The sequence below is a fragment of the Muntiacus reevesi genome, chromosome 7 (assembly GCF_963930625.1).
Source record: "Muntiacus reevesi chromosome 7, mMunRee1.1, whole genome shotgun sequence".
Taxonomy (NCBI): domain Eukaryota; kingdom Metazoa; phylum Chordata; class Mammalia; order Artiodactyla; family Cervidae; genus Muntiacus; species Muntiacus reevesi.
In genome coordinates, this window is record NC_089255.1 from 98227941 (window position 1) to 98247213 (window position 19273).

At 43.0% G+C, this 19273-nt stretch overlaps 1 protein-coding gene across 3 annotated transcripts in view; it reads right to left on the reverse strand.

The window, feature by feature from the left end:
- The window catches only part of RPS6KA5 (ribosomal protein S6 kinase A5), a 185730-nt gene that overhangs the window by 81106 nt on the left and 85351 nt on the right, over window positions 1–19273 (reverse strand). The gene's annotated exons all lie outside the window — the stretch shown is intronic.

Sequence of the window (19273 nt, forward strand, 5' to 3'; positions counted from 1 at the left end):
TTTAACCACTTTGGATTAACCATAAGGCACTAATTTTAATATATTATTTTGGCAGAATTCTTAGTATACAGTTTCATATAGAAAATATTACTAAATTCATATAAATAGTTTTATAAGTTAATGACTACCCTAAAATGCAATCAAATGAATTAGCATAGAATATTGCTTTTAAAACTATTATATGAAATCTGCATATATTTAAACAATTTTCCCGGATGCAGCATATGAGAAACCTATGCCATCACCATACAATTCCCAACTTGCTGTTGAGTACCAAATCACCAACCACTACAGTAACTGAAATACAATGAGCAGAGTGAAACAAGGCAAACAGAAACCCCAGCCACTGCTTTGCAGTAACGGCCACTCACTTTTTCTTAAGCTGAGTCCCTATTTTTCAGAATTAACTATGGAGAGTCCTTCCAAAAGTGTGTATTAAGTAGCAGGTAACCTTCTTAAGAATTGATGCTTTTGAACTGTGGTGTTGGAGAAGACTCTTGTGGTGTTGGAGTAGTCCCTTGGACTGCAAGGAGATCCAACCAGTCCATCCTAAAGGAAATCACTCCTGCGGGTTCATTGGAAGGACTGATGCTGAAGCTGAAGCTCCAATACTTTGGACACCTCATGTGAAGAGTTGCCTCATTGGAAAAGACCCTGATGCTGGGAGGGATTGGGGGCAGGAGGAGAAGGGGATGACAGAGGATGGGATGGCTGGATGGCATCACCGACTCGATGGACACGGGTTTGGGTAAACTCCAGGAGTTGGTGATGGACAGGGAGGCCTGACGTGCTGCGGTTCATGGGGTCACAGAGGGTCGGACATGAACTGAACTGAACCTTCTTATTGTACCATTTAACTCAAAAGCAAAAGCAGGAGAACGCAGCTAATCAAAACACCTGAAATGAAACGATGTCCATTTCCCTTTCAACTTGCCCTTTTTATCCCGTGAGGAATAATGAAATAAGAGACAAACAAGCTACAGTGAAAAATAAATAAGGAGCTGAATAATAATAAGCCACAACAGAGTTCATAATCGGCTCTAAGAAGACACTGATAAACTGCTAATAGTTTGATCAGAAACTAACGGCTACTCCCTGAGATGCCACTTGTGTGTGAGCAACAGGCTCCCCTAGAACAGCCGCCGCAGAGACACGCTGAGAAAGCACACGGCCCAGGGGCGCTCATTTGTCAAGTTTACCTCAATTTGACAGAAGACCAAAGGAAAGTCTTCACAAACACGAATTTTTACCTTGCCCATTGAACTTTAAATTCCAAACAGCAGATTCCACAGAATGAAAGAGCTCTAAAAGCTAGTTGCTTTGCAATGTATTCTACAAAGCACGAGACGGCAAAAAGCACCGCCCTTCTAAGACTTCTGTATTTTGCCAGACACTTCCGGATTTCTGTACTTGATTATAACCTAACACAAAACTGTTTATTAAAAAGGTGTAAAGGAACACAGCTTTCCTGCAAACTAACTGAATATTTTCTACCTTTAAGTACTTACTTATTTAAACCTAACACTGATGTTTGTGCACATACGGTTTCCACAGTTTGCCATGGCCCAGAAATAGGCATTCATAGGTCAGCTGACCAAATAACAAACTCCTACGCATCTGTGAATGTCCTATTCAATTATTTCTTCAATCACCACTCAAGCAGAGTTGATTAGTTCCTCCTATGCTACCCACTGTACTCATTAAGACTTACACCATCTCAATTATCTTGCTGCACTGAAAATATCTGCATACTTTCTTTCTCTGCCAAATTCTGAGCCTTTTAAAGTCATGATCAATGTATTCATCTTAAAAAATCCAACAAGTGCTTGCATGCAGTATGCACTCAACAGATGCTTAGTGCTTTATTAACTGAACACAAATCCTTTATACTGGAGTCTGAAAACATCACTCTGAAACTCAAAGGCAAGTGGGTTGTTAAAAAAAAAAAGAATCCAATGTACTGCTGTCTTTGAGGCAACTTGATATAATCCAAAGAACTTAGGCTTTATAATCAAGAGACTTGAGCTAGGTCGCAGAGTCAGACACAAGCGAGTGACTGACACGACAGACAACGGCTCCTCTGTGCCCTGACCCGAGCAAATGAGGTCTCTCTCGGTGCCAGTTCTTTATAAAATGGGAATCAGAACTACTATAGATTACTGTTGCTCACAGCACACAGAAAGTGTTTAACTTTCATTTACTGGGGAGACTAAGAAAAATTAACTACAGATCTAAGGCGACAAACCTAAAGCAACATTAAGTAGCTTTCCTACTTGTAGAACAGGCCAACAGCCTGAGGAGCAGACTTGACATTCATAAATATGCTTTATTTGTAGGTGCAGGCCTGCACACTTTTGTGACCCACCAACCCTATCCGGTGGTCCAGGCTTCACCACTGGGAAGGCAGACAGAGAGGCATCCAAAGGGCCGTAACAGCCGGAGCGAGGACATCTGGACTCTCGCTGTGGGACAGATGCCCTAATCCACAGGCGCTGGGAGGGCTGTGAGGCTGGCCACAGCAGCAGGAGCTACGAGGTCTGCACTCTCGCTGCGGGACAGACGCCCTCATCTACGGCAGGGCTGTGCGGTTGGCGGGAGTCGCTTTAACATAAGCATCTGGCGCCCTCAGTCTTTATACTTCTAGCAGGTCCGTTTGGGGGTAGTGGTGTGTCATTATGGTTTTAATTTGCATTTTCCTGAATGACAACATTATTTAGTATCTCTCCATGGCTTACTGGACATTTCTATATCTTCTTTTGTGAAGCATCTATTAAAGGTTTTTTCCTTGCCCCTTTTGGTTTTTTCTATTTTGACTGAAGTATAATTCACATACTGTGAAATCCACCAATTTGAAGTGCAAGATTCAATGGTTCTTCACATATGAAGACTTGTGCAACCATCACTATAGATTCAAATTTAAAATATTTTTACACACTCCCTCCCAGAAATCACAATTTACCTGTTTTTCCTTTAGCTGCTTTTGCTTTTGATGTCACATTTAAGAAATCACTGCCAAAACCAATGTCAAAAAATTTACCCCTATGTTTTCCTCTAAGAGAATTACAGGTTTAGTTCTTTTCACCTTTGACCCATTTTGAGTTATGTTTTGTATATGCTGTGAGTTATGGTAGGTCTGTTTGGTGTGTCGTGGTGTGTTATTATGCTTTTAATTTACATTTTCCTGAATAAAAACATTATTTAGTATCTTTCCATGGCTTACCGCAAACGTATGAAATAGGTTTGCATATGGTTATGCAGCTGTCCCAGCACCATTAGCTTAAAAGACCATTCTTTCCTCACTGGCATCCTTGTCAAAAAATTGATGTGAGGATTTATTTCTAGACTCTCAATTCAATTCTATTATCTCTATCTTTATTCCAGTGCCACACTTTCTGGATTATTGTAGCTTTGTAGCAAGTTTTAAAGGTGTTAGTCTTGCAATTTAATTCTTCCTTTTCAAAACTGTTTTAGCTATTCTAAGGCTCCTTGATTTTTCCATGTAAATTCTAGAATGACTTTGTCAATTTTCATAAGAAAATAAACTGGCATTTTGAGAGAGGTTTGTTAAATCTACACATCAATTTGGGGAGCACTGTCATCTTAATAATATAAAGGCTTTCAATTCATAAACATAGGACCTTCTACCACTGTGAAGTGGCCCTTTTTTATTTTTACTAACACTTTTTTGTTAAGTATATTTTGTCTGTTATTAGCATAGCCACTCCTGCTTTCTTGTGGTTGCTATTTGCATGATTTATCTCTTCCCATTCTTTTTTCTTTTTAACCTATTTATACCTCTGAATCGGAAGCTCCATATGTGGAGCTATGGGAGAGACTGAAGGCAGGAGGAGAAGGGGACAACATAGGATGAGATGGTTAGATGGCATCACCGACTCAATGGACGAGAGTTTGAATAAACTCCAGAAGATGGTGAGGGACAGGGAAGCCGGGTGTGCTGCAGTCCATGGAGTCTCAAAGAGTTGGACGCGACTGAGCTACTGAACAGCAACATGCCTCTGGATCTACTGTGTATCTACTACAGTGTATAGTTGAGTCTTTCCCCTCATCTGACAACCTCTTGTCTTTTTACTGTACCTATTAATCCATTTACATTTAATGTTATTACTGATACAACTGGATCTGTCGTTATTGTTCACTCGCTCGGCTGGTCTGACTCTTTGCGACCCTATGAACTGTAGCATGCCAGGCTTCCCTGTCGATCACCAACTCCCGGAGCTTGGTCAAACTCATGTCCATCGAATCGGTGATACCATCCAACGATCTCATCCTCTGTCGTCCCCTTCTCCTTCTGCCTTCAATCTTGCCCACCATCAGGGTCTTTTCTAATGAGTTGGCTCTTTGCATCAAGAGGCCAAAGTACTGGGGCTTCAGCTTCATCATCAATTCTTCCAATGAATATTCAGGATTGATTAACTTTAGGACTAACTGGTTTGATCTCCTTGCAGTCCAAGGGTCTTCCCTTGTGGCTCAGCTCGTGACTCAACAGGTAAAGAATCCGACCACAATTCGGGAGACCTGGGTTCAATCCCTGGGTTGGGAAGATCCCCTGGAGAAGGGAATGGCTACCCACTCCAGTACTCTGGCCTGGAGAAGTCTAAGGACTGCATAGTCCATGGGGTCACAAAGAGTCGGACAGGACTGAGCAACTTTGACTTCACTTTCACTGGAAGAACCATAACTTTGACTATATAGACCTTTGTTGGCAAAGTAGTGTATCTGCTTTTTAACATGCTGTCTAGGTTTGTCATAACTTTTCTTCCAGGGATCAAGCTTCTTTTAATTTCATGGCTGCCGTCACCATCTGCAGTGATTTTGAAGTCCAAGAAAATAAAGTATCTCACCATTGCCATTGTTTCCCCATCTATTTGCCATGAAAAGATGGGACCAGATGCCATGATCTTAGTTTTTTGAATGCTGAGTTTTAAGTCCAGCTTTTTCACTCTTTCACCTTCATCAAGAGGCTTAGTTCCTCTTTGCTTTCTGTCATAAGGGTGGTGTTATCTACATATCTGAGGTTATTAATATTTCTCCTGGAAATCGTGATTTCAGCTTCTACTTCATCCAGTCCAGCAGTTCGCATGATGTACTCTGCATGTAATTTAAAAAAGCAGGGTGACAATATACAGGCTTGACGTACTCCTTTCCCAATTTGGAACCAGTCTGTTATTCCATATCCAATTCTAACTGTTGCTTCTTGACCTGCATACAGGTTTCTCAGGAGGCAGGTAAGGTGGTCTGGTATTTCCATCTCTTTCAGAATTTTCCACAGTTTGCTGTGATCCACAGAGTCAAAGGCGTTAGCGTAGTCAATGAAGCAGAAATAAATGTTTTTCTGGAACTCTCTTGCCTTTTCAGTGATCCAGTGGATGTTGGCAATTTGATCTCTGGTTCCTCTGCCTTTTGTAAATCCAGCTTGAACATTTGGAAGTTCACAGTTCACGTACTGTTGAAGCCTGGCTTGGAGAATTTTGAGCATTACTTTGCTAGCCTGTGAAAAGAGTGCAACTGTGCGGTAGTTTGAACATTCTTTGGCGTTGCCTTTCTTTGGGACTGGAATGAAAACTGCCCTTTTCCAGTCCTGTGGCCACTGCTGAGTTTTCCAAATTTGCTGGCATCTTGAGTGCAGCACTTTAACAGCATCATCTTTTAGAATTTAAACTAGCTCAGGTGGAATTCCATCACCTCCATTAAGCTTTGTTCATAGCGATGCTTCCTGTTCATAGTGATGCTTCCTAAGGCCCACTTGACTTCACACTCCAGGATGTCTGCCTCTAGGTGAGTGATCACACCATCATGGTTATCTGGGTCATGAAGATCTTTTTTGTATTCTTCTTCTTATGTATGCTATTTTACTTTTTTGTTTTCTATATATTGTATATCTTTGCTCCTTTATTCCTCCTTACTTCTTTTTCATTAAGTAAACATTTTTAAAAGTTATTTTCTTAGTGGTTACTCTATGGCTTATCATATATTATCACAAACAGTGTGAGATTCATACCGACTTAATTCCAGTTATATATACAAACATTACTCCCACATAGGTCTGCTCTCTCTTCCTCCTGTTTGAGACATTATTGTTATATATAGGACAACTATATGTGTTACAAACTCAACAATACATTATAATTATTACCTTACATAGTTTTATGCTTCTCAAAGAGGCTGAAAGAAAAGAGAGTAAGTACGTATCTACAGTCTGCCATTTTAGCTTTCCTATTTATCATTTTCCAGTTCTCTTTACTTTTTCTTATGGCCTTCCTTTGGAACTGGACAGTACAGAGCTTCTGGTCATTTTAAGGGTTTCATCTTTTACTCTGAATGATGTAAGAAGCCTCGGGAAGATTCTGAGTACAACAGTGTGTGACAAGGTTTCTGTTTTGACAGATCAGTGACTCTGGCTCTTTGTTGAGAGCAGTAGGAGTGGAAGCAGGGAGGTCACCTGCAATAAACAAGGAGGGATGACGGGGAAGGCGGCCAGCACTGGGGTCAAGGCCCAGCCCGCCCTGAGCACGTGAGAGGAGGGGCGGCCCGTCAGCGGCGCGCGCAAGCCTGCGGCCAGGACAGACGTCACAGGGACGGCGCGGGGTTCGCCTCTGGAAGTGGGGACACGCGGGCGTCTAAGCAACAGCGAAAGCTCAGCAAACGGTGCTTATCATCATCACCATCTTGAATCACGTTTTCAGACTGTGAAAAGGGACAAGACAGCCCTTCTGCAATCCTTTCAGGAAGGTGGTGGCTCAGTCGCTCCGACGTGTCCGACTCTTGCGACCCCGTGGAGTGTAGCCTGCCAGGCTCCTCTGTCCAGTGGCACTCTCCAGGCAAGAGTACTGGAGTGGGTTGCCGAAGAGGAATGTAAATTTCAGATCATTAAGAGAAGGCTCCAGGTAAATTCCTTGAAATTGCGCACAATTTTTTCAAGTATATGTAAGCGTATGTGCATTCTACTGAGAAGGGAGGGGCCACAGGCTTTATCAGATTCCACAAGGAGTTACAAGCCAAAACCGTTCTCAGAACATCACTCTTAAGACACCATTATAAGTCTGAATGGAAACACGCCAGTCAAGTTTATTTATAAACAAACCAAAATGTGGACTGCCGGCACCAGGGCCCCATCTGAGAGGAGTGTCCTCCAGCTCGCCAGCAACGAACACCCCGTCACTACAGGGCGGACGCCCGGCACCACCGCCTCTGAGTGTTCAGATCGCTTCTCCCTGACTTCTGGCCCAGCCTGGCACTGGCTGCCCTGGAGCTCACTGTACCTGGAACTGGACTGAAGAGGCTCAGAGCTTACGGAAGTGAAACGCAGCATGGGTGTTTGTTGTCAACAAGACCTCTGACTTCTGGGGGTGTGCTGGAACTGCACTCTGGGGTCTTTACACCTCTGTGTTTATCCAGAGAGCCAGCAACTCTGGAGAGGGGGATGTTGACGCTGGCCCTTGAGACTCAAAACAACTTAGCCAGGCAGTGAGACAGCATATTAAACAAACTTTAGAAAAGACTACAAGGATTATTACTAAGTTGAATTACAAAGTTTTTATTCTCTCAGAACAGTGGAATCAGGAATGCAGGCAGATTCTGGGAGAGTTAGCAGTGGTGGGGATATGGTCAGAGATATCATGAAAACCCAGACTGATACTGACATCTGAGAGGAAGATTCTTCTCAGCTTTATAACTCAAGGAGCCCCCTCCATTCCTCTCCTCCGCTTCCACCCCTTGCCAACTGAGCATAAATTACATTCCTCCATTAAAAAAAAAAAAAACAACTCACTGAAAAGCTCAGATGGAATAAAGCACCTGAGTGGAAACTGTCTACTACCCGAATTATTTAAGATCTACTCTGCCTGGTGGGCCTTGGTCCATGCCAACTTATCTACCTTGAATAACTCTGCTTTCAAAATTATGCATTCATTAGAATTCTAGAAATTAGATTTCTCAAGTGTCTGCCAATTTCTTCCACAACGAACTGCAAGCATGACTGTTGGCTTTTTGTTAAGCAAATGCTGACAGTTTTTATTCTCTTTATGGGAACAAATAGCACGAGAATGTTCAGTTTTTACTGATATTCCTGAGGCTTTTTGCCTCTGTGGACAGACCATGAAAATGGCCTAAGTGGTGCTGGCTGGATCTACACTGCTGGCCACTGCTGTTTGTGTAGAAGCAGCATCTTAGTAACCCCGGTTTGTCATGGTAAGTGGGAAAGGGCTCCTGGCAGAGAAGAACTAACGTGATGTAAAACAGGGCTTTGGCTGCCTTCCTTTACAATCTGTATCTTAACACAGCTCACTGCTTTTAAGACTAGACAACAACAGAGTAACAGCCAGAGATACTGGGCACTTTCAACGTGCCTGTTCTATTTAGATATGATAACAAATCTGATACTCAAAAACAATGCCACGAAGCTGGTGCTATTAAAATACTAGTATAATCCCCAGAGAAAGTAAGTTAATCTCTAGAATCTAAACAGTGAAACTCAGAGAGGTTTAAAAAATTACCCAGAGTTGCATAATCTTTTAAGTGAAAGAATAAGGATTATGAACATGGGCAGTCTGACTCTAAAAACAGGATTTTTTAAAAATTTATTTATTTTTTAATTGAAGGATAATTGCTTCACAGAATTTTGCTGTTTTCTGTCAACCCTCAACATGACTCAGCCATGGTGCACATGTGCCCCCTCCCTCTCGACCCCCCGCCCACCCCTCTAGGGAGGCGCAGAGCCCCCGCGTGAGCTCCCCGAGCCGCACGGCAGATTCCCTGACTGTCTGTCTTACACACGGTCGTGTGAGTTTCCCTGTTACTCTCTGCATTCATCCCACCCTCCCCTCCCCTCTCCCCAGGTCTATTCTCTGTGTCTAAAAACAGGAATTGCTTTAAATGCTACCCAGGGCCGCCCTTTTCCCTCCTGATGCGGCTTCACTGTCGTTTGTTTGGGAGAGCCCCATCGGGCAACTGGTGTTGCTAATCATTGTAGAAAAACGGTCTTAAATCACCTATTCTGTCCTTCAGATACCTAAAAGGCTTGGGGTCCATAATTCTATATATTTGGTCATAAAATTTCTCCATTTTACATGGTTTTCATGGTTAAATTTTGGAGGGCTCATGAGAATGTCACAGTAGACATTCCAAGGGGTCTCTAGAAAGACTGCTTTTCAGTGGCTACAGTAAACCAGGGCTTCACCCTTTTGAGAATGTGCCAAGCTAAGACTGTCACTGACACTTTTGACACAGAACTTAGGAAAGTCAATTTCTATCTTGCAGGACTGGACCCAGACCTGTTTTCTCCAAAAAAGTACTTAGCCTTCCTTGCCTGCAGTTACCATCTCAACTCATTTGCCAGTTAGAGCAGATGGATCTGAATTTGGCAACAAAGAGCTCCACTCTAGGTTCTTGCCAGAGGGTAAAACCTCCCACTGTTTGCAGTCCACATCTCATCATATGTTCCATTGTGAGAAGTAATACACACAGGACAATAAATGTAATCTATGTCTTTCTCATTACACTATAATGATCTGAGACAAAGAGCAAACTTTGCAGCAAACAAAGGTATAAATTTGGATAACGCTGTTTTGGAAAAATTATTCTCTAATCTTGTTCCACAGGCTTACATCATAAAGAAGAGTGGCATGAAACTTCAAATTATACTCTTGATCAAGGAAGGCTGGTAAAGATTGTCCATTATATCTGGGTCTGATTTATAAAGCTTTTCCTAGACCATAATGCCTTCCCTGTGGGTTTTATATTTTAAATATTTTGATACGATTTCAAACTTACAAAAAATACTTGCAAGAACAGCAAAAGGAATCCCTATATATCCATTATGCAAATTCATCAATTGTTTACATTTTGCTTATCTGCTTTAGTATTCTCTGAGTGTTTTTATACATGCACATCATGTCCCCGAACCAACTGAGAATAAGTTGGAGACATCAAGCTCAATGTGCAAATACTAAAAAAAAAAAAAAAAGAAAAAAAAAGAATGCTCCTTCATATAGCCACAGGAGAATTATCAATATCAGAAACTTAATGATAAAAACACTATTATCTAATCTATACTCTCTATTCAAAATTTGTCACTTGCCCCAGTAATGCTCTTTGTAACTGCTCTTCCTCGGCCCGGGATCTGGCTTCTGATCACAGACACCTTAGACATCAGAGCACACTAGTCTCTGACCCTGAGTCAAAGTATACATACCTAATAATTTTAATAACAGCTGCCAAATGTTATAGGTACTTTCCTCAGAAAGGTTATTTATATTCCCCACCAACATTGAATGGGCACCTTAGAAAACAAAGTTCCCGTCAATTCTTTATGTTAAAACTGATCTTTTTTTTTTTTTTTAATTTAAACACTATTATTATGATGACTTTTGGCTGCGTGGCATGCGGGATCTCAGTTCCCTGAACAGAATCTAGTCCACATCCCCTGCACTGGAAGCGTAGCGTCTTAACCACTGGACCACTAGGGAAGTCCCTCACCAACTCTTAATATTACCGTTATTTTTAATTCCTACCAATTTGACAGGTACAGTCCAAGATACAGAAGTCCTGAAGGTGCAAAGAAAGCAGAGGGAAGAAGACCCGAGCGTCTACAGCAGGCAGCCCACGGCGGCAGGGCGGCGGGGCTGGGGAGCGGGGGAGGCGAGGAAACCCACAGGAGAGGCGCGCGGCCCTGGCTGACCCCTGGGAGAGTCTGCTGAGACTCCAGCATGAAGTTCAGCCAGGTCCTGCTGACACAGTTTGCAGACACATGAGGAAAGCTTAGAAAGCTGGCACCGGGAAAAACTTTGCAGAGTAATGAAAGCAACTTCCACGTCAGGCGAGGAGGAAGGTTCACATAGCAAGTGATGCTCCTGTGTCAGACCAGGCAGACCTCAGGCCAGTAAGGACGCACCCCCACCCACAGGCGGCGCCGGGAAACGGGCAGGAGAGACTCCAGGGAAGGCAGGGCCAGTGAGAACTGGAGAACAGACTCAGGGAGTGCGAGAAAAGAGAGGAGCGGAAGATGACAGTCAGGGAAGACATCGGACTATGAGGTCTTAGAAGTGCGACTGGTTTGAGTAACACGGCCCAATGTGTGGTTAGGCTCCCGGCGCTTAAGAATCCGCCTTGCAACGCGAGGGACATGGTTCAATCCCTGGTCAAGAAAGATCCCACATGCCGTGGGGCAACTAAGCCCACGAGCCGCAACTCGAGAGTAGCCCCCGATTGTTGCAACTGGAGAAAGTGTGCGTCAAGCACAGCCAAAAACAAGTATGTTTGTTAAAAAGAGCTCTGGCATGGTGTGGAACTGGTTATCAACACGGTTACTGAAACTGGAGAAGATGGAAGGAAACTGGAGGAAAGGAAAGCTAAACCTGACGAATACATCACTGGAGAAGGCGAGCGTGCGACCAGCAGTCAGCTAACTCTGAAATGGCGTCTGACTGCCATCGCTTTGCTGAGTGCTAAGCACGAGAATGGGGAAGTGGCTGGTCTTCTGTGAAAGGGTCTGCTGGAGAAGCACTGTCCTCCAAGGACAGGGGGCTTGACTTTAGATAAACAAGGCGCACTTAGTTACGATTCAGGGAGCTTGTGCACACGGGGTTATTCACACAGCACAATGGAGGGGTTAGCAGAGGAAGAGAAGGGAAAGAATGAGGCCGAAGTAGGGGAAGAATAATTCTAAAATCCTAAAGATATTAAAAAAACAAACAAACCCCAAAGCCTCTAAAATACCAGACTCATACAAACTTGAGCTTTATAGAGAGCACGGTCCCCAACAGATTGATACTTCTCTAATGACATGCTTTACCTTTCATTCTAGAAGCTAGTTTCAATGTATCCTGACAGAAACCAAAGTTGCAACCTAGTATCAATAAGACAGGTCAAAGTCCCAGGGCAATTTTCCAGCTGCCAGGCACAGGGTCGGACACTCATTAACACTGGTTGCATGAACTGAATAAACATGCAATTCTCTGCTAACAGGCTGCTGGAGCCACACAGGAGAATGAGGGCAGATTTTTCACCTTGAGTTTATTAACAGGAAAAGTAGAAAGAAAGAGTTACATATTCTAATAGCTAAAAACTGCAATTTAGATGGACCAGTGGACAGTAGAAAAGAAGGGGAAAAGGAAAAGGGAACCGGTAATACCATTATAGGGCTTCCCTGGCGGCTCGGGGGCAAAGAACCCACCTGCCAACGCAGGAGACACCAGAGACTCAGGCTCTGTCCCTGGTCGGGAAGCCCCCTGGAGAAGGAGATGGCAACCACTCCAGCATGCTTGCCTGGGGCAGCCCATGGACAGAGGAGCCTGGCGGTCTCACAGTCCAGGGGATCCCAAAAGAGACATGACTTAGCAACTAAACAACAACAATCATATGGGAAACACCTTTCCTGATGACTCTCTCTCTCAAATTCTGATCTCTCCCTCCTAGAAATGTTCAGAATAAGTCTCAAAATACATTCTGTTCTCAACAGAAGAAGAGAAGAGGACATCACATCAACAGCATGTCTTCGTGACAATAATTATAGATAAACCAGTGAATAAGTATGATATGTTCTCTGGAGCAGTGAGGCACACTTCATCAAGGTGACTTTTATAAAACATTTACCAACTTAAAATTACACTGATATTTATTTACAGCCCATACAATGGAATACCTTATATGATGCTTGTACAGACTGCTGGTTCCTTGATTAAACTAAAGGGAACTTCCTATATGAAAATGATTGTATTTCAATCCATTTGTAGTTGCTAAGTGACGATCTTTATATGTAGAATAGCTCATACTCTGTACCTATAAAATATGAATACAAATAATTCCATCACACATAGGACTGTCACGGGGATTAAATGAGCTATTTAGAGTTAAACTTGGGCCAAACATACAGTGAGCATTTTTTTTTAAATGACTATTAACTACTGTTACTATTCACAGATATAAGTTACAATTTATAGAGCTGAAAAACAATGACATATAAAATAAAATTCAAATAAATGGTCTCCTGACATCTGTCTGTTCTCTCAATGTAAGCATAATTTCAAAGCTTATAAATGTTTAAAATGTATCTCTACAAAGTACCACAGGGTCTAATTAGTTTTAGTCAGTATTAAGCAAAAGAGAAGTTTTCTTAAATAATTGATATTTTAGTGAAATACTCAAGTTTTAAAATTGCAGAGATAGCTTGCTTTGATTCAAATGCAAATAAATTGCCTTAAGGATTTCTATGTGACAGTAGCTGGAGTGTGTTTCTAAGCAGCACAGAAGTAACACAGAAATCACACACATGATGTGAAAGTTCAACGTCACAAAATCTCACCCAAAACACGACCATCCTCCCTAAGTCCCGCATACCCTGTGTTCTCTTTCTTCCTCTCCTGGCAAAAGTTCTTTAAAGAACTTTAAAGAGTCAGACAAAGGCCACATGTCTGATTCACTCCCTGCTTACTGTCTGTTCTCTTTCCACTGCAGCTATAACAAATAACTGGTCTCGGTGGCCTAAAATAAGGCACATTATTTTATGTTGTAGATTAGAAGTCTGGTGTGGGTATCACTGGACTAAAGGTGCCCGCAGAGCTGCATTTACTCTGGGAGTTCAGGGGAAAGTCTGCCTCCTTGCCTTTTCCAGCACTGAAGAGGCAGCCCGCATGCCCTGACTCACGGCCCCTTCCCTCCACCGCCCAACCCAGCGAGGCGGCTGAATCAGGACTCACCCCGCGTCACCGTCGCCGCCACCGTCCTGCAGGCACATCTCCACCTGCCTCCTCCCCTGCCTTCCTCTCCACTTCTATGGACCCGGTGCTTACACTGGGCCCACCCAGGTGATCCAGGATAATCTCCCTATTCTAAGGTCGGCAGCCTCCTAATTTTAATTCCATCTGCAACCTTACTTCTCTTAATTTGTCTGCCATGTAACCCAACATGCTCAGAAGTTCTGAAGAAATCTCGGCGTCTTGGGATGGCTGTTGCTGCCTACCAGAGCCTGCACTCACTTCTGAAGGGAGCAGCGCAGCTCCTACCCCCATACACACAGTCCAGGGTTTAAACAACCTTACGCTACTAAAGTACACGGGCATTTTTCAGTCTGCAAACCACGAGAAAGGATATTGCAAGAGTAAAGTGAGAGACTAGCACAGTAAATGCCTCAGTGGTCCAGCCCAGAGTGAGTCCCCACAAAGGCTACGTGAAAGCCATTTAATTTGGGGTAGTCTGTTATGCGGAAAAGGCCAATTAGATACATCAGTAATTTGTAGATCATGCTTGTAACCAAGGGACTTGCTCAAGATCTCACAGTTACTAATAGGTGAAGCTGAAATTTAAATCCAAGTCCATGTGGGCCTGGTATCTAAAGACCCTGTAGGACCCGCCCTGTGTGCACGCGTGCATGGTTGCTGAGTTCTATCTGACTCTGCGTGACCCTTTGGACCGTAGCCCGCCAGGCTCCTCTGTCCCTGGGATTCTCCAGGCAAGAATACTGGAGTGGGTTGCTATGCCCTCCTCCAGGGGATCTTCCCGACCCAGGTATTAAACCCACGTCTCTTATGTCTTCTGCATTGGCAAGTGGGTTCTGTACCACTAGCCCCACCTGGGAAGCCCTATAAACATATACCAAATTGGGTACCTTAAACTAACATAACATGTCAAATATCAGTTCAGTTCAGTCTCTCAGCCATGCCCAACTGTTTGAGACCCCATGGACTGCAGCATACCAGGCTTCCCTGTTTTTTACCAACTCTCAGAGCTTGCTCAAACTCATGTCCATTGAGTCAGTGATAGCACCGAACCATCTCATCCTCTGTCATCCCCTTCTCCTTCTACCTTCAATCTTTCCCAGCATCAGGGTCTTCTCCAATGAGTCAGTTCTTTGCATCAGAGGCCAAAGTACTGGAGCTTCAGCTTCAGCATCAGTCCTTCCAATGAATATTCAGAACTGATTTCCTTTAGGATGGACTGGTTGGATCTTCTTCCAGCCCAAGGGACTAAGGCAAATATATCTTATGGAACTAACATTAGGACAAATAACATTTGTTTTCAATCAAAATTATTGATTTTAAAGTACATATTATTTACATTTCAAAACAAAAAAATTAGGTGTTCAAAGTCACCTCTAAGTATTTGCAACAACTTTTTCTAATCACACTATTAACATCGCTGTATTAGGGCATTAAGAACATGGAAAAATTCACTTTGTCAAGAAGAAACACCTATGTTAGCTGAGGCTAGTTTCAGCTACTTACGACCTCTGCGTATCTAACTTGACTTCATGTTGAACCTCCCTGCTGGTCGTGGTTCATTTTTTTAACGTACTTATTTTTGGCTGCTCTGGGCCTCAGCTGTGGTGAATGGTGGCTCCTCCCGCTGCGGCCATGGGCCCCAGACTCAGGCCTCAGTGGTCGTGGCGCGTGGGGTCAGTGGATACAGGACGGGGCCCATGTGGCCGCGACATGCGGAATCTTTCTGGACCAGGGATGCACCCACGTCCCCTGCACGGGCAGGCAGGCTCTTAACCCCCAGACCAACAGTGCAGCCCTCCTGTCAGAGCTGCAGATGCTCCTGTAACAGACAGAGAAACTGGAACCCACTGGAGATCACGGAGCTGCGGAGCGTCACTGAAAACTGCAGACGTGACCTGACGGCGCCACTTCCCACTGAGGATGCAGGGTAACCATGGAAGGACCTGGCCCGCTTTCCAAGGCTCCACCTTGTTCACACGATCACACGGAGATATACTGGCAGGACAGGAAGCGGCCGGGAAACCAACAGAAAGAAGGGCTAAATCCCGGGTCCCCTGCATCCAAAGAAAGAGTTTCTGCTTCACTTTCACCCTCCAAACACCTACTTAAATCTAGTAACGCTATGACCCATCTCCAGTCATCTAGCCTTTGTATCTCAAATTCTCTTTAGAACTTCTCTGGTTCATATTTCTTATGGGAGCAACTTCCAAACCTGCCATTATTCCGCATCCCCATCATCCAGGACCTCCTCATCCCCAGCCAGGCCCTGCCCTCCATCTCATTCTTTCTTCCTACAGTCTCCTCCTCCTTACCGCGCGTGCGGTCCGTACTCTCCCAGCGCTTGCTCCCCCCGAACGGGGCCTGATTGCTCCTTTCACTCCTCCTGAATCTCAGGAGCAGGCGTCACGCCGCATATCACACACACCTGAAGGCAACTGTTTTTAATGTCATGCAGGAGTCATCTCACTTTTTCTTCTGGTTTTAGCTCAACATTCTAATAGTACCTCTTGCAAATGCATTCCAGGGCATCAAAATCATTATAAAGTTCTGACTAAGGCATAGCTATTTATCAGTGCTATGGGTTAGTCATATCTAGTGAGGAAGCTCCTTCAGTTACTGTCTGTCTTGCTTACACTGTAGATAGCAATGGATCATGAACCATTCTGTCACTGTCTCAGCAAGTATCCTCACCCCTGCAATTTTGAGATGAAATTAATACTCGAAAGTGAAACTTTAATGTCTTAAATCCCTTTGAGCTCTTGTTGAAAGGGTGACTCATGACGACAGAACTGTCTGGAAGGTGGTAGGGTGGGATGGGGGGGGCGTTCATTACTAAGAATGCTCCTTGGCATCACCTTTATAAAGACCTTCGTGATTTGCTTCCTCAGTGTCTTATGAATTCTACTGATTAATCTGACAGTTTACACAGTCACAGATCAGCTGGTGTTTTGACAAAATTATAACTAACCGACAAAGAAAAATTGTTTTCCCAGATTATTTTCTACGTAGAAACCCCTCCCACTGACAGCTGAAATGAATATGAGTTTTAAGAGAGAAAGAGAACAGATGAAAATATGTTTATATTTCTTGCTGTAAGCAGGCAGAGAGAGATAAAGAAAAAGTTATAAAAAGAGGAATGGGCTCCATGTTTAAGACTTGGAGAGGCTAAAAAAATATAATGAAAAAAATCCATCAAATCTATATGATGCCATTAGACATAAATTAAAACAAAGCCTCACTGATATTAATGATGTAGAATTTAAAGAAAAAAACATAGAAGTGATTTATAACAGATGAGTTTACTGCAGGGGTCAACAAATTACAGTCCAGAGACCAGACTGAGCCCACGGCCGCTGCCCCCTGATTGAGAGGACAGCACATGCAATAGGAATGGAGGGAAGGCAATTACAAGTGAAAAACGCGCTGTGTGCACCATCGCACAGCGCAGTTCTGAGAGAAATGCCACGCACCACGTCTGGCAAGTGTCAGAGATGGCATCTGCCAAGATAATACTAACACCGAGTAATCTTATCATCTGGAGAAGCCTGTGCCAAGCAAATTTTATCCCAAAGGAACAAGCCTGGTAATCTCCAGTACGCCATGAATCCCAGTAGAAGCATGATGGCAACCTGGACCTGAATTCCCATGTCTGTTCCCCAAACATCTTAAGGAACAGAAAGAATGACTGTAACTCTCCACGACCTACTCCCTCAGTAAAACTTGGAGCCTGGGAAAGCCCATACACACCAAACAGCAGGCTGCAGGCAGGCTGAGAAACAGCACAGGCACAAGCACAAATACAGTGAAAAGCCAAGAGTAATGAGCGTACGAAAACCACAGCTAGAAGATTTAGTGGGAAGGAAGACGCTACTGACAACAGCAACAGACGGCTGACTGACCGACGGGACGTGCGGGGAGGAGGAAAACAACAGAACACTCCTGGAGGTGTCAGATGAGACTTCATTCAACACATGAGAAAACATACCATGTTCCTGAACAGGAATAGCCAGTATCACACAAATACCAATTCTCCCGAAACTACTTTTTTAAAATTTAAGACAACTGCAATTAAAAACCCCCTCCAAAACTAGACAATTTGATTCTAAAGTTCACATCAAAAGTAAACAAACATGATGGAACACCCCAGAAACTCTGAAGAATAATAGAAATGAAATATGAAGGGGGTCTAGCCTTTCTGAGTATTAAAACTTATTATAAAACTTTGATGAACTAAAACAGTATGGTAATGGCATATGATTCAACAAAACAGGTCAGTCAGTCAGGAAAGACATGAATATATACAAGAATTTAAGATAAGTAAAAGGCAGCACCTCAAGTCAGTATACACCTGGACTTGTTAGTATATGGTGTTGGGATGTTCGCCATGCAAAAAATAAAACCATACAAGCACTGGAAAGAATACTGGTGAATCCCTTATAACCTCAGGAGTGTGAGATGTTTCTAACTATGACTTAAACTCCATAATCCATAAAGATGTTTTTAAACAAATTCTACTCCATATAAATTTAATTAAGTTTACATGGTCAAACATCATAAAGTCAAAAGAAAAGTGGAAAATAGGGGAGGATTTACTATGAATATTACAAACGATTAATCTAAAAGCTCCTAGAAAACCGAGATGAGGGCAAACGGGCCAAGGGCACAGACAGATAAACTGCAGGAAAAGACAGACAACCATTTAAACATATGAAAACATTCAACCTCACTAAAAAAATTCAGATCAACTCTACACTGAGACACCACCTATCTATAAGACAGACAAACATCCAGAAGTTTGAGAATATGCTTTGTGGAGAAATAGGCACTCTAACTCAATTCTAGTGGGAGTGTAAATGGCACAACCCCTGTGGAAAGGTATATGTGAAATTACAGACGACAAAAAAATAGATCGAGCAACCTTTTCCCATGAATTAAGGCTGCAGTTTTTTTCCTATCCGAGTGGAAAATGACATGTACAAGTTGTGCACTCTGGATCATCAAAAGATAAGACTGGACAACCCAAGGGTCCAATCCTAGAAGAAAGCTAGTTAGGTGTGCTATGTAATGGAACGGAATACTATGCAGGGGTAAGAAAAGAATGCGGAAGATCTTTACAAATTAATACAGAATAAACTGCAGGATACATTGTTAAGTGAAAACAAGAAAGGTAAGAAAAATACATACAGCAGGCCACCTCTGGTTACGACTGAAGACAACTGATTATCAGGGATCTTAAAACACAGTGCCACCTGAATTCTGTAACTTCTTTCTTTGAATACTGGCAATTAAAGGGACTGCATCTGGCCTTTCCATTAGAAGCTGTACCTCAGGATCTCAGGGTAAACAGAAAATTACAGTGGATGAGACAAAGCCACTTTCCAACTAATAGATGTGGAAGAACTGACAGATCTAGAAAAATCACCCTTTAGTCAAAATGTCCAAAACTCCAATCATAAAATAAATCAGTCATGGGGATATAATGTACAGCAGGGTGACTATACTTAATAACACTGGATTGCATATATGAAAGTTCCTGAGAG